The sequence below is a fragment of the Myotis myotis genome, unplaced genomic scaffold (assembly GCF_014108235.1).
Source record: "Myotis myotis isolate mMyoMyo1 unplaced genomic scaffold, mMyoMyo1.p scaffold_m19_p_27, whole genome shotgun sequence".
Lineage (NCBI taxonomy): Eukaryota > Metazoa > Chordata > Mammalia > Chiroptera > Vespertilionidae > Myotis > Myotis myotis.
This window is the reverse complement of record NW_023416332.1, coordinates 459266-485277: the sequence shown is the minus strand read 5'-3', so window position 1 is coordinate 485277 and position 26012 is coordinate 459266. Positions and strand designations below refer to the sequence as shown.

The 26012-nt window shown below is 60.2% G+C and overlaps 1 long non-coding RNA gene across 2 annotated transcripts; it reads right to left on the bottom strand.

The window, feature by feature from the left end:
• Positions 1-1778: 1778 nt before the first annotated feature.
• Positions 1779-11789, bottom strand: LOC118649010. Of its 2 annotated transcripts, none has more exons than XR_004965541.1 (2): positions 10161-11789; positions 1779-2038 (listed from the first exon to the last, which is right to left on the bottom strand). It is a non-coding gene; the product is annotated as an uncharacterized LOC118649010 (long non-coding RNA). The 2 variants fall into 2 exon arrangements; XR_004965540.1 differs by lacking the exon at positions 10161-11789 and adding an exon at positions 8569-10059.
• Positions 11790-26012: the final 14223 nt, after the last annotated feature.

Genomic DNA, 26012 nt, shown 5'->3' with positions numbered 1-26012 from the left:
ACAGGACACACTCCACTAAACATGGAACACTCCACTGAACATGGGACACACCACTGAACATGGGACACACTCCACTGAACACGGGACACACTCCACTAAACATGGGACACACTCCACTGAACATGGGACATACTCCACTAAACATGGGGCATACTCCACTGAACATGGGACACACCACTAAACATGGGACACACTCCATTAAACACAGGACACACTCCACTAAACATGGAACACTCCACTGAACATGGGACACACTCCACTGAACATGGGACACACTCCACTGAACATGGGACACACTCATTGAACACGGGCATCTAACCAGGCACCTCCATGTGCATTGGCTAAACTGCCAGCCTAGGATTCCTGCAGGACTTGGTCCTAGGCGCCCCCCACCTGCCTCCGATTTGCTTGTATCCCTCCCTCTCGAGAGTGGGGTTCCCAGGAAGGCGTGACGCCATCTTGCCCCTCATTTGAAAAAGCTTAGAAAATCCAAATAAGCGAAAGGAAAACACGTCCCTCAAACCTGAGCCTGCACCACGGCCCTGACAGCAGGGCCTCATGGGACAGCTGAGACCAAGGTGACACTAAGGAGGCGGTAAGTGCGTCACAGGACGAGCGCGCCTCTGCTCCCCCCTCTTCCAGGCGGGACCCCGGGATCCCCAGTGGCCCCAGGAGATGGGTCTGGCTCCCAGCGCAGGCCCGCCCGGCCCACCCCAGGGAGGAATGCACCGCCTCGTGGACAGGAAGTTCCGGCCAAAGTCAACACATTCCCCAAAGTTTGAAATTCACTGTTTACCGTCGCTCTCTTCCTCTTTCTCGTTTCTGATGAAGATAAGATCAGCTTATGAAACAGGACTGACTCCTCGAAACCGCAAATCCCCGGGAGATGTATTCCTCGCCCAGGTGGTAAATTTCAAGATGTGATTATTTTGCAATTATATCAATGCTGATAAATGTTAAATATTAACCAGATCCCCAGAAAAGTGTCTTTTGATATTTAACATCATAGAACAAGAATTTCAGATTGGCCCCAGCCGGTTTTGCTCAGTGGGTAGAGCATCAGCCTGCGGACTGAAGGGTCCTGAGTTCGATTCCAGCCAAGGGCACATAGTCTACTGGGTTGCGGCCTCGATCCCCAGCGGGGGCGTGCAGGAGGCAGCCAATCAATGATTCTCTCTGATCATGGATGTTTCTCTCTCCCTCTCCCTTCCTCTCTGAAATCAATAAAAATATATTTAAAAACAAAAAGAATTTCAGACTGTACCCCAGTGACTGGTAACTTTGAGAAAAATCATATGCCTAAAGAAATGCATTGATGGACGTTACAAAAGCATTTTTATGGCCCTGGCCGGGTCGCTCAGCTGGTTGGAGCGTCGACCAGATACACCAAGGTTGTGGGTCCGACCCCTGGTCAGGGCACATGCAAGCATCAACCCACGGAATGCAAACTAAGTGGAACAACAAACTGATGTTTCTCCCTCTCTCTCCCTCCCCCTCTCTCTAAAATCAATAACAAAAAGTACTGCCGTTTTTACTTCTGTGGACGAACAAAGAAGGAACCGAGAGGAGGGAGGGGAGAACGAGGGAGGGAGGGAAGGAGCCACGTGCGGAGGGTCTCCGGCTCCTCAACACTGGAGGCAGGAGTCACCCCCCCCCACCCCCCCGACTCTGAACCTCAGAGACAGAAAAGCCGCGGGGTGTCCCCCGGGACAGCAGCCCACCCGCTGGGCCCAGGACGCCAGGGAGCGGCGCAGAGAAACCGCCAGGCCAGCCGCGCAGACGCTGCACAGACGTTTATTGGGGGGGGGGGGGGGGCGAGTGGGGACCATCACCGGGGCTGCCGAGGCCCCGTGACACGGGCGAGTCCCCTCGGGTGGCTCCGCGGCCGGTGTCCCAGGAGCTGCAGGTGCCCGTAGCTTTGGCTCGGCCACGGCAACGCGTCATGTCCCACTTTCAGCACCAGCGCCGGAGCCGTCACCCTTCACCGCACAGCCTTCCGAGGGGCGGCTGCTTCCCGGCCCCGCTGAGGGCTAAGGTCCTGCAAAGCAACAGCAGCAGATTGGTATTCAAACAGTGAGCGCCCTCCCTAAACAGGGGGCTGCGGGCACCCCACAGGGCTGGGGGGGGGGGAGGCCCTGCCTGGGGAGGGGGTGGGAAGGACCTGCCTTGGCCCAGCATGGGGCGTGCCACGCCTCCCCCCCGCACCCCCCCGCCCCCGCCCCCGTGGGTGCCGTTCCACAGGGAGAGGGTGGGAAGGAAGCTTGCAGGAAGCCAGTGCATGTCCCCTGGGTGCCCCCGAAAGGGTGAGCCCAGAAGAGGACGCCGTGTTCGTGTTCGGAGAACATGCAGACAGAGAGGGAAGCACGTCGGGGCCGGGAGGGATGAGGGGCGCCCCCCCCCCCCCCCGTGGCTCTCAGACAGCAGGAGAGTCCCCTCACGGTCCCCTCCAAGCTCAGGTCTCTGCTTCACACCCTCGGGAACTGGCGCCCAGACCTCAGGGTCCCCCCCTCCCTGCCCATCTCCCCTCACCTTCCTCTCCACCCACCTCCCAGCCATCCGCCCGCCCCGAGCCTGGTGTTTCCTGTTGCCCTCCTCCCTGGCCTCCGGGCCTAGTGGCCGGCACCTCCCGGCGGGGCGGGGGGGGGGGGGGTTGGGGGGGGCACACCCGGGCTTCCTCCCGCCCCTCCCTGCCCAGCAACACCCTGAGACTCGAGACTCGTTTCCTACAGGGAAGTGGTAGGGAGCCAGTCTTCCTTTTCAAGTTCCTGCCTAAGCCTTTGCGCCAACCAAGATGGCCTGCGCCTCCCAGACTCCCCCTTTGCTCTCAGGGGCCCCCCTGGCCCTGGGACCGCGCCTAACCCTCCCTGGGAGGCCCTGGCAAGCAACACCTCCTTGCTGACCGGCCAAGTGAAAGTGCCCTCCCTCCGGCCCCTCCCTTCCCGCAGCCCTGAGATTCCCTCTTTCCTTCCGCATCGGTGCTCATGATGCTCGGGCAGAAACCAGCAGCCTCACTGCTCCAGCGGCGGAGAAAGCTGCCCAGCCGCCCTCCGACGCCGGCCACGCTGGGCTCAGTGATGCGGAAGCTTTGACATTTCGACACCACCCTTCCCCGAGCACTTGCCGTGCCCAGGCCCTGAGCTGGGCACTTCTTTTTTTATATTTTTAAAATATTTTGTATTGATTTCAGAGAGGAAGGGAGAGGGAGGGAGAGAGAGAGAAACATCAATGATGAGAGACAATCATGGACCGGCTGCCTCCTGCACGCCCCACACTGGGGATCGAGCCTGCAACCCCAGCACGTGCCCTGACCAGGAATCGAACCCTGACCTCCTGGTTCATAGGTCGACGCTCAACCACTGAGCCACACTGGCCAGGCAACGATCATTTTCATATGAATGCACCTACGTCACCACCTCCGCAGCCCAGATCGGGACTATTTCTAGCACCTCCCCCCCCCCCCCCACGCACACAGGTCCCCTCATGCACCGCTCACCCGTACCCCGCAGAGTCCACCATCACACTCTCCCTGGGCCTCTGTCTGAACCTGCGTTACTGGGATCGGGCGGCTGCCGTCTGAGGCCTGGGTGGTGCTCCGCGGGGCGAACGTGCCACGGTTGGCTTCTCAGTCTTCTGTTGATGGGACTGTGGGGTGTCTGAGGTTCGGAGCCAAGCCCTTCGAACATTCCGGTACCCACCTGTGCGTGGGCACGGGTGCTGCTCTCTTGAGCGTGTACATGGCCTGGAGTGGATTCGCTAGGTCACCGGGTCAGCCTGTCTCTCGCTTTAACAGAATCTGCCGAGCACCTTCCCCCAGCTGCGCCCTCCCCCCACCCCCCACCCCAGCAGTGCCGTCGTCCCAGTGGGTCCCGTTGCCACTGTTGCGCTTCAGCGTCGCGGTTCCGGTGGGCCTGCAGGGTACGCCCCGTCGCTTGCATCTGGATTTTCCTGAGGCGAGTGATGCTGGGCGCCTGCTCAGAGTCCAGTGGCCGCCTGGGTAGGCCCGTCTGCGAGTGTGAAGTCTTTGCCCAGAGTTTACTGGGCCAGAGGCCTAGGGGTTTTCGCGTAGATTCTGGAAATGAATGCTTGGTCAGATATATATTTTTTAAACCTGTTCCTTTTTTTATTTGTTTATTTGAGAGAGAGAGCGAGAGAGAGAGAGAGATGGAGAGAGAGAGAGAGAGAGAGATGGAGAGAGAGAGAGAGAGAGATGGAGAGAGAGAGAGAGAGAGAGAGAGATGGAGAGAGAGAGAGAGAGAGATGGAGAGAGAGAGAGAGAGAGAGATGGAGAGAGCGATTTGTTGTTCCGCTTATGTGTGTGCTCACTGGTTGTTGCTGGCTGTGCCCTGATGGGGGATCAAACTCAGAACCCTGGCTCATCGGGAGGACGCTCGGCCGCGAGCTGCCGGCAGGGCCTGTCGGATGCATTTACTGCAGACAGTGTCACCGAGGTTGAGCCTGCCTCCGCATGGGGACGGGACACGTCTGATTTTGCTGAAGCCCAAAGTATTGGTTTTTTTGGGGGGGTGCTTTTTCGTCTTGTTTTAGAAGGCGTGCCCACCCCCAGGGTCCTGAGACATTCTGTCTGTGTCCATTTCTTCTTTAATTGCATTTTCCAGTTATGACTGGCGTTCCGTGTCGTTCTGTGTTAGTTGCGGGTGCGGGGCAGTGGTTAGGCAGTCATAGGCTTTACCGAGTGTCCCGGTGTTTCCAGGTCCCGTCCCCCCGCACCACCCACTGAGACCGCAACGTTGTGGACGATGCTCCCTGTGCCGTCTGTCACAGCGCCCACCAGGACACCTTCTCAGACGCTGGCTTTTCTGGCACCTTCCTCTGGACTTGGGCATCCCGACTCACTGCCATTTCAACGAGGAGCATCGTCTCGTAGGAAAACCACCCGACGGACTCAGGACAGCGCTCCTGTGATGGCGACGCCTGCGTCTCGGGCCAGCGGCCCGTTATCCGAGGCCCCTGTGGCCCCACAGGCCCATTGCTGCCCGGCGGCACTGCTGAGCCCATAGAGGAGCCCCGAAGAGGGGTGACATCCTCCAAAGTGCACCCAGAAGGAGAGGGGGGATAGCGCCACGCACACACACGCACACACATACACACACGCACGCACGCACACACATACACGTACACACATACACGAGCGCGCACATACACACGGGCGCGCACGCACATGCATACACACATACACGCGCGCGTACATGCATGCACACACACATACATACACGTGCGGACACATGCGTGCACGCACACTGGTTCGCGCTCTCGGCTGGCGGGCAGCTTCGCGTGACAATCCCAGCTATGATCACTTTGCAGACACTTCCTCCCATCCCGGCCACTTCTTTCCTCCTCTGCCTTTAACAACCTGCTTCCTTTGCATTTTCTTTGCTCCCTGAATTCTTCCTTCAGTCACCATTTGCCAAACCATCTCTCACCTGTAGGGCCTTTGTCATGCATTTGCCTTTTAAATCTTTTAGTCCTTCTGCCTCCCCTGAGGCAGGACCGCTTAGCTCAGCACGGGCATTGTGGGCCAGAGTGTGAGTGAGTGTGTGTGAGTGTGTGTGTGCGCGTGTGCCAGCCAGTGTGTGCTGTGGGGCGGAAGGTGTGTTCTGTGGGGGACAGTGTGTGCTGTGGGGGACAGTGTGTGCTGTCGGGGGACAGTGTGTGCTTAGGGCCGGTCCACACGGGGACGCACAGCCTCCCGCGCCTGCCTGCCTGCCCTTCTCCTGTGGGTCAGAGGCTGGAGGGAAAGGGAGGGGGGCTGGAGGTGAGTCATAGCTTTCTCAAGTTGACGGGGCTCAAGATACAATCTAGTGCAACCCCCTCATTTCACTTTACAGATGAGGAAACAGCTCGGGGGGAGGGAGGCTGGGGGAGGATGTGTCAGGGCCGTGTGTGTGTTGGGGGGGGGGGGGCGCCCACAAGTGCCAGGCCAAACAGGAAGTCAAGTCCCAGGGCCCAGGCAGAACGTCCAGTGCCACCAGTAACCCGGATGGCGTCCCCCACTCCCGGCTCCCCGAGCCGTGCGTGCCTCCCAGAACCATGGCCCGTCGGGGGCAGCAGCCCCCCACCGGCCAGCCCCAGCACTTGCGCACGCGTGGCCCTCCCTGGGAGCCCCCCGGGGCCGCCAGGCGCAGAGCAGCCACCACCGCCGACGGGATGTTCCAGGATGACTAATGCGGTGACCACATCTGAGGTCCATCCTATAATCACGCGGGAACGGCCGGCCATGCCCCTGGCCACACCCGGCTCAGCGGAGGAGGGAGAGCAGCAGGGACCGGGGGCGGGAGGGAGCCAGGGCCTGTCTGTCCCGGCCTGTCCCCCGAGCCGGCAGGCCACGGGACACCACCCCCCCAGGAGGCCGGGAGCCCGCAGTCAGAGGCCCCCAGATATGGGGGGTGTTAACGCCTGTTGAGCGCTTATCACGCATGAGACGTGTTCTAAACACCCCACAAACAGATGCCCAAGCCCCCACCACCACCAGCACCCCCTGAAGGAGGCGCCATCACTTCCTGTCGGACGTGCTGACGCAATGCGGCAGCCCTTGGCCATCAGCAGGGTGCTCCCCCCGGAGCCTCTGGGAGGGGTCACAGTTGGACAAACCCCCCACCCCTCACTTCTCGCCAACATCGGCTCCCCCAGCGTCACCATCAGACACGCGTGCAGACCCCCCTGTGTGTAAAAGCCCCGGGTGGTGGTCGAGATTTCAGTGGGACAGCCCAGCTGGCTCCAGGGTTGAGCATCAACCTATGAACCAGGAGGTCACGATTCCTGGTCAAGGGCACAGGCCCGGGTTGTGGGCTCGATCCCCAGTGGGGGGCGTGCAGGAGGCAGCTGATCAGTGATTCTCATCATTGATGTATCTCTCTCTCCCCCGCTCCCTTCCTCTCTGAAATCAATAAAATCTATTTTTAAGAAAAAGATTTTAGTGGGACCTGATGACTGTCTCTATGTTAATGGTAAGGAACTTGCTTCAATGCTTGTCAGAAAAATGCCAGGTTTCATTCATGTAGTGACATAAAGATGTCTTTTTAATTAAATGTAAGGCCTTAAAAGTAAATCCATGTAAAGAGATCTATGAGACAAGTGGTATAAGGGCGTGGCAGAGAGCGTGATGGCGGCACTTGAGTGACAAGCCTGGCCTCATCTGGTCTCATCTATCTGTTCGCCCCGTTCGGGGCTGGGCCGCCCCCTGGCTCCTCTCACTCCCACCTGCCAGTTTTCTCACTAAAACCCGCATCTTTCTCACGGAAGCCCGGTAGACCGGAAGCCCACAGCCCCGAAGCCCTCCGGCCTCCGCCTGCCGCTTTCCACGCGGGACTCGCTTGCCTTGGGGTTCGCTCTGCTCTCTGGCGACGAACGAGACACGAGACCGGTGGACCCCCTGGAATCCACAAGTACCGGCCACATGCGAAGAGGGAATGGAACGAGGAAACCCCGCCCGTCCCCTGGCCCTTGTCCTGGGCGCCGCCCCAGCTGGCGTCCTCCGCTGCAGCCCCTCCCGGGCGCCCCAGGAGCTGGGCTCGGCCTGGCCACGGGCTCACCAACCCAACACTGTCCCCTCCTGCGGGGGGCGCCGCAGCAGGGAGTGGCCTCCTGGCCCCAGATCCCCCCCTGCGCCCGCCCAGCCTCAGAAGGATCCTGGTGGTACACCAAGGACGGTCCTGCCCTGGCTAAGAGGGGCCGTTCAAAAATAACACTCAACAACAACAATAATAATACTCATAAAGGAGACGGGGGGGGGGGGGGGGGGGGGTTGCTCCAGGCCCCGGGATAGAACCGCACACAACAGGCTGGGACTCGAAGGGCCCTGAGTCCCACTGTCCCCCGATTCTCAGAGGACACGGATCAAAGCCATGTGCCCGGGATCGTGTCCTCCCGGGCACCGCCTCGAGCAGCTGGGCGGGCGCCCGCCAGGAAGCGGGCCTTGTTCGGGGCATTGTTCTCTCCGAGAAGAGGATCTCGAAAGCAGAAGGAAATTGGAAACAACCACACGATGAATATCAGATGCTGCTTTCTCCCACTGCGGCGGCAGGAGGCCCAGCGGACGGCGCCCCACCCAGCAGCTGCAGCCGCGTCCAGGCCGCCCGCCGCGGGGAAGGGCTGGCCCGGCCTCCTCGCCTCCATTGATGCCCTGGGCCGGGTCCTTTCTGCAGCCACTCCCGGGTTCACCGAGGGCCCAGCCGCCGGACCCGCGGCAGGCACCGTACTTGTCGCCTGAGGACCTGGGCATGTTCTTACAGACTCACTCACGGAGCCCCCAGCCCCCAGGCCGGGCCACCCGCCGACAGGATTGGGCATCTTTGGTAGCAACAAAGGGCCCTTCTCCTCGCCTCTTACACATCAACCGCCCCAACGTGTTCAGGAGACCAGCACGAAGCCCCACTTAAGTCAAAGCCCCCCCAACCCAAGCGTGCCCGTGCCTCGCCGGCCAGAGAGAGAGGGTGGCCCAGGGGGAGACGTGTCCACTCCAGGACGTGCGCCCCAGAGACGGCAGGAGATGGGGGTGGACATTAAGGAGCTTGGAGGGGGAGACACGCAGGGAGTGCGTGCCAGTCTCACCAGCGTCGGGTCAGGACTGTCAGGCTCAGAACTTTTTCTTAAAAAGGCACTTTTCCTTAAAAAGGCACTTTTTCTCCCTGTTGGAGCTATGATTCATCTTAACGTGATGTGGCGTTCTCCGCCTCCTGCGCAGACAGACACCAGCTGTAAAGGGGACTCGCAGCTCCTGGATGGCCTCAGAGCTTCCCGCGGCCGCCATAGCTGCCATCTGAGCAAACAGAACAGCAGGCTGGCTCCCGTCCTCCGGCTGGGCCCCGGCCACCCTTCCCCAAACCAGGGAGAACAATGCCAGCAGGGGGGACCAGGCGGTGGTGAGGAGCACACAGTCCTCTGCAGGGGTCCATGAGCAGGGTCACGCTGCCCAGGGCGGGGGGGGGGGCATCCCCATGAGTCCCCCTGAGAGCAGCACAGCGGCCAGCTGGGGGCAGAGGCGGGTGGAGCTGAGCTGCCCCAGCCCGACCCCCTGCAGGTGAGGTCACGTGCGTGGATGCCCAGGAGCCCAGCTCGAATGTAAGCGGTGGGGGTGGGCGTGGGCCTGGGCCTGGGTGGGAACCCAGTCTTCTCTGCTGGGCTCAGGGCACCCTCCGCCTGCTGCCTGGGGATGCGGGCCCGCGGCTCTATGCCATCAGGCAAGTGACCTGCCCCCTCTGGGGAGCAGCAGGCAATGGCCACGCCGCTGCTTCCTGCCACTGACCAGCCGTGTGAGGGGGGGAGCGGGGAGGCCTGAGGCTGAAGGAAGGCCAAGAGGACCCCGAGACACTGACCAGAGCTTGGAACGTCCCGACCGTGAGAAAGATGACCCGCTTGTCAGTGTCGCCACCGCTCAGGTGTGCTGTCACCTGCAGCCAAACTGCTGTGCCCGCCTCTCCTGCTCACTGACTCCAGCCTCCCTTCCCACAGGTGGAGCCCTCAGGCCAGTGGGCCATGTCGCCCCAGCGGCCCTGCTCATCTGAAGGTTGCGGAGCTGTCCCTGCCTCCCCCCACCCCCGCCAGGGCCCCTGCCACCCTGTGCTCCACAGCTGTGTCCCATGAACCAGCAAGCCCCTCCCAGGCCCCATTCCTCTGTGACTCACCCCAGAGCCAAGTGCTCTCAAGGACCCTTGTTCCGCGAGTCACCTTGGGAAAAGGCTTAGCTCGCCAGCGACAGAAGTGACAGCTGCCTCAAGGACAAGTGCAGGGCTGCCTCCCCAGCCCCCCCAACCCCCAGGCCAAAGGTCAGCGCTGCAGGGCCTCAGAGACTTCCCCCAGTCCCTCTTGGTCCCCACGCCAGAGGCCACTCGGTGCAGCAGGAAGAGCAGGGGGTTCTGAGACAAGAGCCTGATGTAGGCAGCAGGGAACGGCCCCTCCGCCCTGCAGGCCCGACGAAGGCCAAGTGCACCCTGTGCTCACAGAGCCAAGCTCCGGAGCCCGAGGGGGTGAGTGAGGACAGCAGTGGCCGGGACGATGTCCCCCAGGCTCAGCCCTCACTGCACCCTCTGCGTGCCCGCGCCCCCCGCCAGGGCTGCTCCCCCCTTCCCCCCCCCCCGCTGCCCCACGCACAGCGCACAGTGTGTCTCTCCAGGTGTGGCCCGGAGCCACCTGCCCACACTCACCTGGGGGCCTTCATTCACTGCAAATTCCCAGTCCCCACTCGAGTTCTACTCAGCCAGACTCTCCAGGGAGGGGCCGGCGACGGGCATGTCAGGCACCCAGGTGAATGAGGTTCCCTGACCTGCTGGCTCCTTCTTTTAACCATGACCGTCCCGCTAGGGAAGTTGGCCAGGCCCTGGCGAGAAACATCGGTAGGGGAGCCAGCCATCTGGTGGGGCCTGGGGGGTTGCCTGGGACTTGGGGCTTCTGGCGCTAAGACAGGGAGAGCCCAGGACAAGCCGGGGCGGTCGGCTGTCCCAGCCCCTTCCAACCCACATGGAACAGGGAGCAGGGCTCCCGGCTCACGGGCCAGAGCGATGTTCCCCGAGGGGCTCCTGTGGTGTCGGATGGAGCTGGCATGCACCACGAAGGCACTTGGCTTGAAGTGGGCGTGGGCGTGCTTCTGGGATTTCACAACGCTGCAAGCACAACACGAAGGCAGCCACAAGGAACTGACTCAGGGCTCTGGAAGCGAGTCCAGCTTCCCCAGGCCGCCCCCCAAAACCTACTCTCGCCACCCACCCTGTGCCCGCCCTGAGCTGACTTGCTCCCTCCGGGTCAGGGGGGTCACTCTGGGGAGGAAGGAGATAGTGAGAATCACAGGGTATCAAACCAGGAAGTGTCCTGGAGATCAAACAGGCCTGGTCCCTCACTTCTCAGCTGAGAAAATTAAGGCCCCGAAGGGCCAGGCGACTGGCCGGGTCACAGGGCTAGCCAGCCCCAAGGTGACCCCGGCTGTCCTGACCTCGCCCCTCTGGGCAAGCCCCTCTGCTGGGCAAAACTGACAAGAGCAGAAAACGAAACCAGAAATAGTCACTGCAGGGAGGAGGCGGCGAGGCTCACGGACGGGTCAGGGCAAACGAGTGCCTGAGGGACCAGGGCGTCCAAACCCTGCATCTTACAGAGGGGGAAACTGAGGCCCACGGAGGTCAAATATATTTCCTGGGCTACAGACAGGACCTCCTGCAGGTCACTGAGGCCGTCACAGGGGCTACGGAAGCGGCACTGCCAGCAACTCTGCAGACAATGTGTCTGTGCCCTGACCTGGGGACAGTGTCCGCAGAAAGGGGGGACCAGGGCCCCGCAGCTGGAACTGGAGACCTGAGTCCCAGACACTCGGCCTGGGGAGCCTGCCCACCAGGCCACGTGGGGGTTCTCAGGAGCAGGGACATGACCTGCACTTTTCACTTTAAACATAATTGAGTTGTATAGAATAATTGAAAATAATTTAGTTTTTGCACCCTGGCCGGTTGGCTCAGTGGATAGAGTGTCGGCCTGTGGACCGAAGGGTCCCGGGTTCGATTCCAGTCAAGGGCACGAACCTCGGTTGCAGGCTCCTCCCCAGCCCGGGCCCTGGTCGTGGCTCGTGCAGGAGGCACCAATGTGTTTCTCTCACATCAATGTTTCTCTGGGTCGTGAGCAAAGAGCAGGGGGCCCCCGCCCTGAGCTTGGATGCAGGGACCCCGAGGTCTGTGTCCTGGTGGAACTGGATTCCACGCCGCCCTTTACCAACAGTGAGATCAGGAGCCTGTCACACTTCATCGGGAGGGAGGACAACGTCTGAGGACTGCGGACCGATTCCTAAAAGGTATTTTGCGTTTGCCCAACTGAGAATTCAAAAACACGTCCTCCACGGTCCAGCCCATGACCAACGGGCTTCTCCTTTGGTCTGTCGGCTGGCGGGCCCTGGCGCGGCTGGCCCCTCGGGGAACGAGTGAGTCACTTTAGAGTAGAATTTCCTGAATAGCTGCAGGAAGAACTTTGGAGTGATAGACACTGAAACTTTCACATAGAATTCTCTCTAAAATGGCCTTTCCCCCTCCCCCTTCCCAAAACAGGCGCTAGGACGTTCCCCCCACGGCCCAGCCCTGGATCTGCTCTGACCTCAGTGTCTTGCATTCAGAGCTTTGCCTCTCTTCCCACAGTCCCCGCAATCCACCCTCCCCAATGCTCGTGGCGTCCCCCCACCCCCACCCCGCCCTCCCTGGCACTTCATCTCTGGTCTCTAGCCCAGCGCCTCAGCCTCCCGGTCACAGGGTCACAGGTGGGGAGCCCAGCTGCCACGCCCGGTGGCTCAGCAGTTTCTGTCCGTTGTTAAGGCGCAGGGCTGGGAACCTCAGAAGATCCCAGAGCCAGAGGCGTGCTGCCAACAATCACAGCGACCGCCCCTTCACACCGCGCTTTCGTCTGCAGATCCTGTGGATCCTGACCAGCCACCCCAGCAGGTTTAGCCGCATTTTTATGACCAAACTAAGGCTTACAGGTGAGTGAGCTTCCAAAGGTGGATGATTTGAACTAAGGTCTTCTCACTCCAAGTCCACATGCTTTGCTGGTTTTTCTTGTGCTGTTGTTTTTATATATTTTCATTGATTTCGGAGAGGAAGGGGGAGAGAGATGGAAACATCAGTGATGAGAGAGAATATTGACCGGCTGCCTCCTGCACACCCCACCCTGGGGATCGAGCCTGCAACCCGGGCATGTGCCCTGACCGGGAATCAAACCCTGACCTCCTGGTTCCTACGTCGACGCTCAACCACTGAGCCACACTGGCCGGGCTGCTTTGCTGTTCTTGGACCGCCTGCTCTGATTAAACATCTGTTCTCTACCACCTGCCACGAGGATGGGCAGAATGAGTGAAACTTGGCGACCCGGCTGAACTCCTCCAGCAGGGAGATCAGCAGCATCATGTTGCCAATGGCTTTCTCTTTCCATTAGGGTTAAACTGCTGCTCGTGCCAATCACTGCAATTGCTAGCTGCAAAGACGAGCTCGGTGCAAGCAAGCCACGGAGGTGTCCGTGCAGGAGGTGGAAGGAAGGTGATGTGGTCACAAAGGGTTTGGACAGCCCGGCCGGCGTGGCCCAGTGGTTGAGCCTCAACCTATGAACCAGGAGGTCACAGCTCGATTCCCGGTCAGGGCGCCTACCCAGATTGCGAGCTCAGTCCCTGGTGGGTGGGGGGTGAGGGGGAGAGGGAGACAGGCAGGAGGCAACCAATCCACGATTCTCTCTCATCATTGATGTTTCTATCTCTCTCTCCCACTTCCTTCCTCTCTGAAATCAATTATCCTATATAATAAAAGCCTAATATGCAAATCGACCAAACAGCAGAACAACGAGTCACTATGACACACACTGACCACCAGGGGGCAGACGCTCAGTGCAGGAGCTGCCCACTGGCCCCAGGCCAGCCAAGGCAGGTGCCAGTGGGGGCCACCCCCCCCCCCGCCCGATCACCTCACCTGTCGCCCCACAGATCGGTCCTAATCACCAGCCAGGCCTAGGGACCCTACCCATGCATGAATTTCATGCGCCGGGCCTCTAATAAATAAATAAATAAAAATAAAAGACCTGCTTTACTTGGTGGTCAGAAAAGCCTGGCCCCTCCGCGCAGCCCAGCTCAATACCTTTACGGGACACCCCTGAAAGCAATGTGTTTGCGCTTCTTTAAGGGAAAACACATATTCCACGGCCAGGCTTTCGCAGCGGCCTCATTAGAAAGCGCGTGCAATAAACACCTTCCACCTCTCGTCTCCACCGTGGCTCGCCCAGCATGCCAAGAATTCGTCTTGAAACGCTCAAGCCTTCTGACACGGAGGAAAGAATGTCAGCAGCGGTCACTGGTTTGGAAAATGAGAGACGGAGGCAGTTCCCAGCGAAAACGGGCAACAGCGCCTTCCTTCCATCCGCACGCAGTGGCCCGAATCTGCCATTTTCCCCGTGAGATCCTGGCTTACGGTTCACTCCTCTGAAGTTCAATTCGACTCAACAAACGCTTCCCGGGGCCTGATCTCGGGTCAGACCCGGTGCCGGTGCCGAGGCCTCAAAGATAGGAAGCGGCACATGGTCCCTGCCCCCCAGCACCTTCTTCCACTGGGGGGTCGGGGTATGAGTCATAGCCCTTCTATTGGGATTATATTACCATAACCAGACTCCAGCAGGAGCTGTGGTTGAGGGGTGCCCCAGGTGTGACATGGGTACAGGCAAAGCTACAGGTGGTTCCAGAGAGAGACAGAGGTTAGGGACAGAGAAGCTGACATGTGGAACCACCTGAGTTCACACGTGGACGGCCCGGGGGCAGCAGGGGCGCTCCAGGTCTGAGGGCCGGGTCCTAACCCCGAATCGCTGGCTTTACGGAGCCCTGGTGCTGGCTGCCTGACCCACAAACACAGCGCAGTGTACACGCTGCTGTCCATAGAACGCTCTGGCCCGCAGCCACACAATGTGCTTGCGTGCGATGAAAGGTCCCATGGGTGGGCCTCCCGGGAGGGCAGGGCCCGCAATCTTGTGAAAGGCCGTCTACATCAGATCCTCGTCTCCCGCCCAACCCCATCTCTCATCTCTTTATTCTCTCAGGGAATCAACAAAACTTCCAAAGAGCCGCTCGCGCACCAAGCCCCACGCCCACCCAGCTGGTGGATTTCAATAGAATGAATAGCTGACACCAGATGCCGGGCCTGCTGCGCGTCCTCCGGGCCTCGCCCGCCTGCTGTTCAGCCCAGGCGCCTCCTCCACCGGGGTCAACCGCGGCAAGGTCAAAGGGCGTCCCATCTTGCCCGGCCTGTGCAGTTCAGCGGTTGAGCATCGACCCAGGAACCAAGAGGTCATGGGTTCGATTCCCAGTCAGGTCACATGCCCTGGTTGCAGGCTCAATGCCCAGTAGGGGGCATGCAGCAGGCAGGCGATCCATGATTCTCTCATCATTGATGTTTCTATCTCTCTCTCCCCCTCTCTGAAATCAATAAAAATTAAAGGAAATGCCATCGCCTGCAAGGCTTGAACCGTAGAAACCTATCTCAGCCCCAGAGGCTGAGAGCCTGAGGTCAGATCCAGCTCCATCCAGGGGTGGGGGCGAGGAGGGGCCTCACAAAGGTGCAGAGCAGCGCACTCTAACTTTCCGACACAGACAGGAAACCTGCAGTTTAGGTTGGAAGAGACGACACTTTCATTCATGAATTAGAGGCCCAGCGCGCGAAATCGCACACAGTAGCCCGCCGCTGCTGCAGCCCCGCCCACCCGTCCGCTGCCGCACCCACCCGTCCGCTGCCCCACCCTGCTCGCAGCCCCGCCCACCCACTCACCCGCCACTCGCCTTGCTGCGATCGGAGCCTGTGGGCCGCAGGGGAGGGACCGAGAGGTGCTCAATGCACCTCATGGTGACCGGTCGTTTGGTCGTCCTGGTTGTCACAGGCACTGGCTTTTTATATACATAGATGTGCAACGCGAATGGAGTGCAATGTGCACACTCACATGTGCCCGGCCACCCGAGTCCGCACTGCAGGTCGGGGCCATTTTGACAGTGATAATGTGGATGCATTGAGTCTTTCCTCTGACTCCGATGACGGGGTCCCAGCCTCCTCCATAACCTACCCCCTTAAATACACACTCACCCACACACACACACTCACATTCACACTCACATTCACACACTCACATTCACACTCACACACACTCACACTCACCCACACACACTCAAACACACTCACACACACTCACACACTCTCACACACTCATACACACACACACACTCACACACACACTCACACTCACCCACACACTCACACACTCTCACACACTCATACACACACACACACTCACACACACACTCACACTCACCCACACACACTCAAACACACTCACACACTCATACACACACACACACTCACACACACACTCACACTCACCCACACACACTCACACACTCTCACACACTCATACACACACACACTCACATCCACACACTCACACACTCTCTCTCACACACTCATACACACACACACACACACTCACATTCACACTCACACACTCACACTCACACTCACACACACACACTCACATTCACCCTCACATTCACACTCTCACACACTCACACACTCTCACACACACACTCACACACACACTCACACACTCTCACACACACACTCACACACACACACACACACACTCTCTCTCTCACACACACACATACACACACACAGTTATTCTGAAGTTCCTGAAACTGACCCCATCTGCTCCCACGAAAGGTCTGCCATGATTCCCACCTCAGCATCTCCCCCGTAGACGGCCCCCCCCCCTCAACCCCCTCACCCCCCGACCCCCGTCGCCCGCAGAGCCTCCTGAGGACCTCACCACGGCCCCTGCCCTCACACCAGCCACTGCCTCAGGCAGCAGATGGCTGCCTGCCCCGGACAGCATGGCACCCCCTCCTGGGCCCCGCTCCTCCTGGGCCCCCACTGGGGCCGACGCCCACTCTGACTTTTCTCACCCTCGTGTTCCCCAAGCCCCCTCATGCCTGGCTCCCTCCTTCTCTGCTTTCCCTTGTCTGCTCCCCATCTTGGCCTGGGACCCACGACTCCTGGACAGACATGCCCTGAGCTGACCAGTGCACACACTGTCCCTCCACGCCCTCCCACTTGAGCCCTTCGCCTTGACCCACCCCCAAGCAGTACTTGCCAAAACCAGCCACGGCCCACCTGGCACCTCTGTCACCATCCCCCTCACCTGCCCCTCCTGCCTCAGCCCCACGTCTCCCGGACTCCCCCAGCCCCCCATCCATGTCAGCTCAGCCCTCAAAGCCCGAGCCAGGCCCCAGCCGGCTTGGCTCAGTGGATAGAGCGTTGGACCACAGACTGAAGGGTCCCAGGTTCGATTCCTAGTCAAGGGCATGTGCCTGGGTTGCAGGCTCCATCCCGGCCCTGGTCCACATGTATGCAGGAGGCAACCAATTGATGTGTCTCTCTCACATCAAAGTTTCTCTCCCCCCCCCCCCTTCACTCTCTAAAACTCAATGGAAAAATATCCTCGGGTGAGGATTTAAAAAAAAAAGCCTGAGCCAGGGCCAGGACGGCGTTTCCCTCCCCCTCCTCCCTTCCCCGTCCCCCTCCTGGAATCTCCCGCAGTGGCCCAGGCCCCTCCCGCAGGCTTGCCAGGGGCCCTTGTTTAAAATGCTGTGACAGTGAGATTGGCCAGACACAAAAGCACACACACTACAGCGTCCCACTGGGAGGAGGGGCTGGAGGAGCCACATTCAGAGACAGAACAGAGCACGCGGTGCCGGGGGCAGGAAGGGGGTGAGTGTTTAAGGGGGACAGAGGTTCGGTTTGGGAAGATGACAAAGTCCCGGAGAGGGTGTGCTGATGGTTGTACAACAATGTGCCTGTGCTGAATGCCACGGAAATGGCCACCGAACGTGGCTAAGCTGGCAGGTTTCCTATCATGTATATTTACCACAAGGAAAAGCAATGCGCCTCCCTGGTGCGGCTCAGTGGTTGAGCGTTGACCTAGGAACCAGGAGGTCATGGCTGGGTTCCTGGTCAGGGCACAGGCCCGGGTTGCGGGCTCCATCCTCAGTGTGGGGCGTGCAGGAGACAGCCATCCGTGATTTTCTCCCTCTCCCTTCCTCTCTGAAATCAATAAAAATACACTAGCCCTGCTGAAACCAGTTTGGCTCAGTGGATAGAGCGTCGGCCTGCGGACTGAAGGGTCCCAGGTTCGATTCCGGTCAAGGGCATGTACCTGGGTTGTGGGCACATCCCCAGTGGGAGATGTGCAGGAGGAAGCTGATCGATGTTTCTCTCTCATCGATGTTTCTGACTCTCTATTCTCTCCCTTCCTCTCTGTAAAAAATCAATAAAATATATATATATATAAAAATACACTAGCCCTCGCTGGTGTGGCTCAGTGGATAGAGCGTCAGCCTGTGGACTGAAAGGTCCTGGGTTCGATTCCGGTCAAGAGCACATGCCCAGGTTGTGGGCTCCATCCCCAATAGGGGGCGTGCAGGAGGCAGCCAATCCATGATTCTCTCTCATCATAGATGTTTCTCTCCTCTCTCCCTCCCCCTTCCTCTCTGAAGTCAATAAACATACAGTGGGGCCTTGACTTACTAGTGTCCTGACTAACGAGTGTTTTGTGATACCAGCTGTCTCTCGGCCGATTTTTTGCATTGAGTTGATAGAGTAATTTGAGTTAACGAGCTCCTTAACGAGCTCAGTCTCGGAACAAATTAAAATCGTAAGTCAAGGCCCCACTGTATATTGAAATAATACTAATAACGCTGCGACAAAATCGAAACCCTGGGAGCAGTGCAGGAGCACCCTCCCTACCCCCACCCCCCGCCCCCCTCCCCTCCGTCCCCGCCATGGCTCTTAGGCTCCGGCGTGAGGACCGGGCGCTACTGCCTCTCGGCCGTGGAGCCTCGCCCAGTCCCGCGTCCTCCCCTGGACAGACACGGCTCCTCCTCACACGGTACCTGCCCCTCGCGCGGGTGACACAGCCCGAGGAACAGACAGTGCGAGGTAGTAGCTGCTCAGCTAAATGGCCTTCCGTCCTTCCGTCCGCCACAAACAGCGCTGGGCAGCCCCAGGCCCCGCGGCCGGAGCCTGCAGACGAGGGGCCTGCGAGAGGAGCTCCAGGCAGCACAGGAGGCTCCGGCCTCTGAGGGGCTGGGCGCCACCTGGCCAGGGCGAGGCAGAGCTCAGAGGCAAAGTCCCAGGAACATCGGGAACTTGGTAGGGGTCCCCCCCTCCCCCGCTGGACGGAGGGGGGGCGGGCGGCTCAGTTGGTTGGAGGGTCGTCCACACACCGAAAGGTTTCGGGTTCCATCCCCAGGTGCGCGTGTACGGGAGGCACCCAATGGATGTCTCTCTCTCTCTCTCTCTCTCTCTCTCTCTCTCTCTCTCTCTCTCTCTCTCTCCCTTCCTCTCTCTCTTAAACACACACACACACACACACACACACACACACACACACACACTAAAACCCATATCCTCAGGTAAGGGATTAAAATAAAAGGGGAGACCTAGCCGGTTTGGCTCCGCGGACAGAGCGTCCGCACGCCACCTGAAAGGTCTCGGATTCGATTCCGGTCAAGGGCAGGTGCCTCGGTGACCGGCTCCATCCCTGGCCCTGGTCAGGGCTCGTGAGGGAGGCACCCAATCAGCGTATCTCACACACTCATGCTTCTCTCTGTCCCTCCCTCCCTTCCACTCTCTCTTTTAAAAAGTATAAAAACTAAAAGGAGATCCCAACTCAGTGGAGGGTCAAGGCTTTCTTGGGCGGCGGGAGGGTTGCACCAAATCCTGAAGGATAATTGCCTGGGGAGGGGGGAGGGGGGACAGGCCATTCCTGGCCAAAGGAATGGCACGTGCAAAGGCCCGGGGGCCTCGGTGCTTTTGAGAAGGAGCAGGAAGGATGGTGGGGCTGGGGGTGCCCACCAACGTTACGGGAAGCCTGGGCAGATGGTTCACTCAGAGCCTCAGCCTCCCGAGGCCCCGCATCATCTCCTCCAGCTGCCTCTGCTCCCGGAATGTTCCCTGAAGAACAAAGCGCTTGTGCTCCTTATCTGCTCACCCGCCCACCGCTGCCTGTGGCTCCTGGGGGGCCTCCCCTCCCACCGCCTCGCCCAGGGCCCAGGCAGGCGTGGTCAGCACACACACACATTCCATTCTCCATAGCTGGAAGGGGCGGGGGGCGGGGGCTAGCCCATCAGGAGCCCAGCACGGAGTTATCTGCTGGGCCTGCTGGCGGGTTTAACCATTTTCTAGACCTCAGGAGCGTGCTGACGGGAAAGCGCGTGTCTCCTTCCCGCCCCCCTTTTGCTTTTCCCACATTAACCATCTGCCATGTTTAGAAAAGAGGAACATGCCCGTCCGACCGGTGTGGCTGAGCGTCCGTCCATGAGCCAGGAGGTCGGGATGGGTTCCCAGTCAGGGCACCTGCCCGGGTGCGGGCGCCATCCCCATGTGGGGGAGCAGGAGGCAGCCGATCAGTGATTCTCGTCATTGATGCGTCTGTCTCTCTCTCCCTCTCCCTTCCTCCCTCTAAAACCAATTTAAAAACTTTTTTCCCCCAGAAAAGAGGAGCGTGTACGCCCAGCACAAAAAGCACTCAGACGGAACCTCCGGGGCCCGGCGCACGCGCCTCACTCAGCCCGCAGTTAGATTACAAAGCGCCCGCTCGGCGCTCACTGCGATCAGGTCGCCGGACGCGTGTTTAACAGCTTTGTTGTCTCAAGGAGATCGATTGCGCGAGTGGCTGGAGGTCTGCAAAGCGGTGGCTGCGTAGATGCCCTGAACGGCCGGGGAGGCCCACATTCTTGTCTCGGTACCAGGAGGGTTGGAAGGCCGCCCGGCTGCTCCCAACCCTTTTCTTGGGGTGTCTCCCTCAGCGGCCAGTCGGCCAGGGCTGCACAGAGGGGGACACCTGGCCTCCACCCCCCGACCCCCGCCAACACCCCGCCCTCCTCGCTGTGCTGTGCGCTTTCTGGAACCAGCTCTCCAAGTGGGTGATCAGCCCTGTGTGCAACCCTGGCCTTTTCCCTGTTTGGTGTGAAACTATTCTTGAAAGTGTTCCAACATGGCTTTAGGGAATAGTCCCGTCTCAGCGGCTTTCCACTCCAGTAGAAAGGAGGGCAAGCTTGGCCGTGCCAGGGAGCGAGCGCAAGTCCCCGGGTCGAGGAAGGGAAGACACAGGCAGCCCCCCACCCCCCCCAGGCTTGGCTCTGCACTGAAGGGCCTCACCCCCTCTCCAATCACGTCCAGCAAGACAGGGAGGACTTGGGAGACCTGGCCCAGACCCGGCTCCCCCTGCCTGTGCCCACGGGGGGGGGAGCAGGCTGGACCCAGGGGCCAGCTGTCCTCCGTTCCCCTTGGTGGCTAACGCTTCGGGGGCAGGAGAAAATGACGCTTAAGGGGGAAAGCAGTCACTGATGGTGACAGAGGTGATGCTAGGTACCAGCCAGCGTGGGGTTCGCAGAGGAGACCCGACCGACCCCTTCTCGGGGCCCCTGAACGCGCAGCCCTGACCTCTGCCCCCGGACAGGGCCTTCCTTCCTGGCTCTGCTATGCAAGGAATTCTACAAGCAGTAAAAAAGGGGGGTGGATCCCCCTGGATTTGCTGCGTTCTGGTCTGACCCCGTGGGGTGCGGCACAGAGGGACTCCTTGCCCAGCCAGGACAGCCGGGCAGCAGAGCCAGGCCTCGGGAACCAACGCGCCCCGCCTCCCAGAGCGCTCAGGGGCCGCCCCGCGAGCAGCCAGCTGACCTCTCACCGTGAGGTCACTTGGGGGAGAAGGAAGGTGTTATGGGCCGAATTGCGTGCCCCCCACACCCCGCCCCCAAATTCACACGGGGAAGGGCCAGCTCCAGAACCTCCGAGTGTGAGCGCGTCTGACGACGGGTCTTTAGAGAAGTGACTGAGTTACCGTGAGGTCAGGACGGCTTGTCCGAGACGATGACCCTCCAGGTGCAGGCTGACCCCTCTGCCTAGATGCTAAGACCTTTCACTGTCTGTCCCCACCCTCCTGCCCCACCACCTTCCCGCTGCCCGCCGGTGCCTCCTCTCTGCACGTGACGTCAATGCCATCTTCCCCGCCGGTGTCCGCCATGCCCACCCCCCCGCTGGGCCACCGAGAAGACCGTCCTCATGCTGTAGGGCGTCTCATTCTTCAAGGCTCAGCTCAAGTGTCACCACCAAGCCTCCACGGACGCCCTGGGAAGGGCGCAGAGCCAGCCGGCCGGGATTCCGGTCCTGGCTTTGCCCTTGTCAGCTCTCTGTGACTGTGGGCAAATTTCTTCACCTGCATTTTCCTCCACCGTAAAACGGGGATGTGATTTCACCTGCTTCCCAGGTCATCACGAGGCGTCACTGAGTTAAGTCACAGAACGTGTTTGTGCTGTGCCTGACACATAGGAGAGGCTTGATCGGGGTCAGTCCTTACTTTCATTTGTACGATTACCTCCCCGTCCCCACCTTCTTCAGTGCTCTCTTCCCCCGAATGTCTACACCTAACACGTAGACGCCGCGTCGCTCGGGGCTGTTAAAGCGATCGTGGGCTGCTCCCTGCAAGTTCAAGTGTCACAAAGCCGAACAAGAGCAGCGTCCCGTCGTCGGAACATCAACAAGCAATGGCTTATTCGTGAACGGAAAACACGCCTCGTCCCTCCCGGGAGCACTTCGCCCCTAAGAAACCTGGCAGGGAAAAGGCAGGGACAAGTTACAAGAGACATTAACCCCCGAAAATGCCCGGGAAGGGTCCTGGCACTCCGCCATCCGTGCATTTGAAAACCACAAAGCCGGCCTTGGAAAGACCTGGTTTTCGCATCGAGTAGCGCTGTCTGGGGGGGCGGCCTGATCAGAGGCAGGGACCTCAGCCGGCATCTGCTCCTCCTGAAACTGAACAGCCCCCGAGTTACAGGAGACCCCCCAAGGCCAGGGCCCAAGACGGGCTCGTATCCGCTGGGCTGGGTCCCGAGGCTGGGCAGGCCTTCAGGTCTCCCACCCAGACCCTGAGGCTCATGGATTCGTCAGTCATGGCTCCAAACAGCACAGACGTCCCGCGACACTCGCCGCCCCCGGGTCTCCGTTTCTCCGGGTTTGTGGCACCGGAGGACGGTAACGGAACCGAGTTCTGAAATCCCGCACGGCGCACTCACGCGGCCAGAGCAAAGACACGCGGCCAGGCGCACGCCGCGAGTCTGATGGTCAGCGAAACCAGCCACAGCACTCCACAAGCTCACGCAAACCCCATCAGACCCCCAATGGCGTCCTTCCCAGAAACAGAACAATCACCAAATTCGCTGGAACCCCAGAACACCCCAAAGAGCCACAGCAACCCAAAGACAGAACACAGCTGGAGGCATCGCACTCCCCGGCTGCAAATTCCGTCATGAGGCCATGGCACCCAAAACGGCATGGCACCTGCATAAAAACGGACGCGCGCCTCAGGGGAGAAGGGAACGGAGAGCCCAGAAATAAACCCGTGCGGATGGTGAGTCACCTGGCAATGAAGAAGCCAGGAGCTCACCACGGGGAGAGAGCGGACTCTTCAGCAAGGGAGGTGCGAGTCCCCCTCGCCCCGCGCACAGCGCAGCGCAGTGCTGGAGAGTCGGAGGAAGGCGCAGAGCCGCAGGCTAACCGGTCTGTGCCTGATGCCGGGGCCTCCTGGCTGCGAGGTGCCCGAGCTAAGGATGGACACAGCAAGGTGTGCCCCCAACCTGGGTTCAAGTCTCAGCTCTGACGGACACTTCTGGGCTAGGTGCCTGACCTCTGTGAAGCTTTTACTTACGGCTCATAATAACCATTTCATGCACTTGCTGGCCCAGTTTAAGCCGGCGAGGGCCAGAGGCCCCAGCTTAAACAACAAGAGTGAAAGGCCATCGCTTCAGCTGCCCACGGGCACCAAGAATGCCATACAGCCCTAGCTGGTTTGGCTCAGTGGATGGAGCATCGGCCTGCAGACTGAAGGGTCCCGGGTTCCATTCCGGTCAAGGGCACAGGCCCGGGTTACGGGCTCGATCCCCAGTGTGGGGCATGCAGGAGGCAGCCGATCAGTGGTTCTCTCCCATCATTGATGTTTCTATCTCTCTCTCTCCCTCTCCTTCCTCTCTGAAATCAATAAAAGTAAAAATACTTGGGGAATAAAAAGAATGCCACACCCATAATGCAAATGGCACGCCGGCACCACTTGGGTGGCACCTGGCTGTACCGCAGCCATCAAAACACCAAGAATTAATTTAGTTTCCTTTCTTTTTTGTCCTTGGATTGTCACCGAAATGTGAAAACAAAAGCGTGAACCGTGTCGACTCCCTGAGCCCCTGAGGAGACACCCACAGAGCCGGTCGGAGGAACGGGGCGCCCGGCACGCCCCTTAGAAGGGCTGCTGAGTTTAGGGTAAGTCTTTGCAGCAATCGGGGCATTTGCAGGCATCTCGGAGGCTAACGGGAGCCGCCAACACTGACCCGCCGTTTCCCTTCGTTCGGAAGCTGCCCTGAGCCAGAAAGGGGGTGCTGGGCCTCGTGCCTCTGCACAGCAGGCGGGGGCAGAGGAGCCTCCCAGCACCCACGCCCGTTCACTCATTCACAGGTACTAACGGAGCACCTGCTGTGTGGCCCTGCCAGGAAACCACGCCAGGCCCTGACGTCCTGAAGCTTACGCTGCAGTGGGAAGAAGGAAGAGAACAAAGCGGGGGTCAGCTGTCAGAGCGAGAAGTCAACGGGTAGAAGGACGGACGTGCCTGAGGTCAGGGGCCGCGGGCTTGTTCCTCTACGTCAGGGGTCAGCGAAGGCCGCTGGTGAAGTGACCATGAGGGCGAAGGGCTTGTCGAGGGAAGAACATTCCGGGCATAGTTCGCCGCAGACACAGAGGCCCGAGGGGGAACAGCAAGGAGACGGGTCAGGAGAGCAACAGGCCTTTGCAGCACCTGCGCTTCGCCTGGAGGAGGCGGGGCGATGGGGTTGTGAGTGAGGAAGGACCCTGTCCGACTCGTGTGGTTGCGCTGGGAGGAGACCAGAGGGTGACCAGTTAGGAAACCGGTCGCAGTCCCGACGAGAGAGGGCGAGGCCGGGGCTGGGCAGTGGCGGTGGGGATGGGCGATGTGACCAGACTCAGAAGAGGAGCCGATGGGAGGCGCTAACGGCCTGAATGTCAGGCGGAAAGGAATGTGAGGGGTCCAGGGTGATGCCGACGTTTCAGCCTGAACCACCCGAGGGTAGAAAGGACATCTCCGGAGAGGACATGTGTGGGAGCCCCTGGGGTCGGGGGGCTTAAAGGGAGAGAGGCGTGTGCATAGTTACTTGCGGAAAGGAGACACCAGGATAGAGCTGGGGTGCTGGGGAGAGAAGGGGTGACTGCAGACGTGAGAAAAGGGGGTGCACAGAGCCCCTGGAGGGGGGTGCTGGGACTGGGGGGCCCGCGGGATGGAGGGGGAAGCAGCTGATGGGTTCCAATCCCCCGCGACAGGGAGTCACTCTGCCCCAGCTGCCGCTTCCCTGCAGGCTCAGGGAGGCTTTCAAAACCCCCGGCGAGGCCGCATGCTGTGGGGTCTCCTGAGTGCCGAGTGCTTGCAGCTACCTCAAGAAAAAGGCTTACAGTCGGGCAGGCCCAACACACAGCGATGCCCAGGCAGAGCCCACAGGCCCGCGGGGGGCTCCCTGCCACCCAGGATTCCACACCCGTAGCTCCCCCTTCCCCTCGGCTCGCCCTGCACGCGGGCGTCTCCCCGCTGGGAGGCCAGAGCAGGCGCTGCCCTAAATGCTGGTGGGTTTCCAGCCAGAAGTGGAGGCTGAGCCTTTCACGCTCGGCCTCCGGTCCCGCCCCGCCCCGCCCTGAGCCCCAGTGAACAGAGGCGCCCCGTGAGCAGGAAATGTTCCAGGGCAGCCCGTACAAAGGACCCCTTGAGGCTCCTTCTGATGGAGTCAAAAGGTCCCCAGAGTGAGAGCGTTTTGTACCGACTCCGAAAAGCGGGGAGAGAGAAAGGACTTGAATGCCGAGGCCCTGGAGGGGGGGGGGCCCTGGTCCCCAGCCAGCTCTCCGCAGCGTGACTTCCACGGCCCAGGAAGGCAGGGTCACATGCCGCGGCTCCTTATCTCTGGTGGAGGGGGCCGCTGTCCCCATGAGGTCATCATCCCTGCATCCCCGCCGCCTCCTCTCACCTGCTTTGGGAGCGGAGACAGGCGCTGCCCGGGCGTGGCCAGGGGCCGCTCGGCCGGAGGCCCCGGCGGGTCGGTTCTGGTCTTCGCGGTCCAGTGCTGATGGCCGGGGCGGGTTCTATCAACAAGGACGTGGATCATTAGTGGTAACTCAACAAGTCACCCCACCGGCTAACATTCTCAAACGCCCCGTGTGGGTCTATGATAACCCAGAGGCCCCACCTGCACCCCACACCGGCCTGGCCCGGCCCACTCCACCCCGGCCGGCCGCTCTGCGGGCAGATAAGAGTCTGGAGAAGTGGGCAGCGTAGCTGGAAGACACCCCACGAGAGCGAGCCGACCACCGGACACTCAGAGGAGACACCGCCAGCCCAGCTTCCTGGGGTCAGCA